General features: G+C 31.2%; 1 long non-coding RNA gene across 1 annotated transcript; it reads right to left on the bottom strand.

Moving 5' to 3' along the window:
* On the bottom strand, positions 1–1,111 carry LOC132803487 (uncharacterized). Its single transcript, XR_009638769.1, has 2 exons — positions 993–1,111; positions 1–459 (listed from the first exon to the last, which is right to left on the bottom strand). It is a non-coding gene; the product is annotated as an uncharacterized LOC132803487 (long non-coding RNA).

Here is a 1,111-nt window from a genome sequence, read left to right as displayed (position 1 = left end):
TAAATAAACATGGCACATTTCCTATAAGGTCAATTACTTATCATTACATCAATACCACATTGTTATCTTTGTTAAATGAACATTATAAGCCACCATTATATTTACAATTAAAAGTCAAATATAATAAATAATATGCATCTATAAACATGAAAAAAGGAAAGAAAAAAGCATCACCACGCAGCTCATATGCTAAGTTCTTTGTTGTAAACCTCATATGCATACTTCTTCCTAAAGAACTCCATGTTATCTTGTGTGAATGTCAATGGTAATCTAGCATGTAAGAATTCGATGGTCTTGAGTGTAAATATGCCACAGTCCTCTAACTCTGATTTTGTGCATCTCTTGCCGATGGAAACCATTACATTTTTACCATTTCGATATTCCCAATCACCACTATCATTTTGTACCAATGTTCCATTGTATAAAACCGCAATTACAATGTCATCATCTTCCATTTGACTACAAAATTAAATGAATAACGTTAAACTAAATCAATAAATATATAAAATTTTGAATAATATTAAACAAACATATTAACTGTATTAAAAAAGTTGATTCTGTTTTTTTTTTTCGGGCCAAATATAGCTTTTTCCTACTGGCGGAAAACTGGCGGAAAATTGGCGGAAAATTGGCGGAAAACTGATGGAAAACTGGAGGAAAAATGGCGGAAAACTGGCGGAAAACTGGCGGAAAATTGGCGGAAAATTGGCGGAAATTCATCTTTTTCGCCAAATTTCCTCCGTTTTTACTGTTTTTCGTGATTTTTCAGTTTTACACAAAATTTCTCCCATTTTCAAACCATATGCCACCTAAAGTATCTTTAAAATCACATAGAACATCTCATAAATCAATTTCTTGCATACCCATATCAAATAAAAAGCTTAAAAAACCATAAACTAATAAAACTTACAAGAAAAAATAGAAAGAGAAAAAACAAAAAAAATACATATTTCCTTACTTTCATCTAATAAGAAAAAAGATAAAATTTTTACCTGATTTTAGTTTGAGATCTGAGAAAATACAAAAAAATGAGAGTGAGAGGCGATGAGATGCAAAGAGTTTAGAGAAACCCCACGAACAGTTTTGTATAAACCCCACCCCCACGAACGAA

Source organism: Ziziphus jujuba, chromosome 4 (genome assembly GCF_031755915.1).
Source record: "Ziziphus jujuba cultivar Dongzao chromosome 4, ASM3175591v1".
NCBI lineage: Eukaryota > Viridiplantae > Streptophyta > Magnoliopsida > Rosales > Rhamnaceae > Ziziphus > Ziziphus jujuba.
This window is presented reverse-complemented; position numbering and strand designations above follow the sequence as displayed.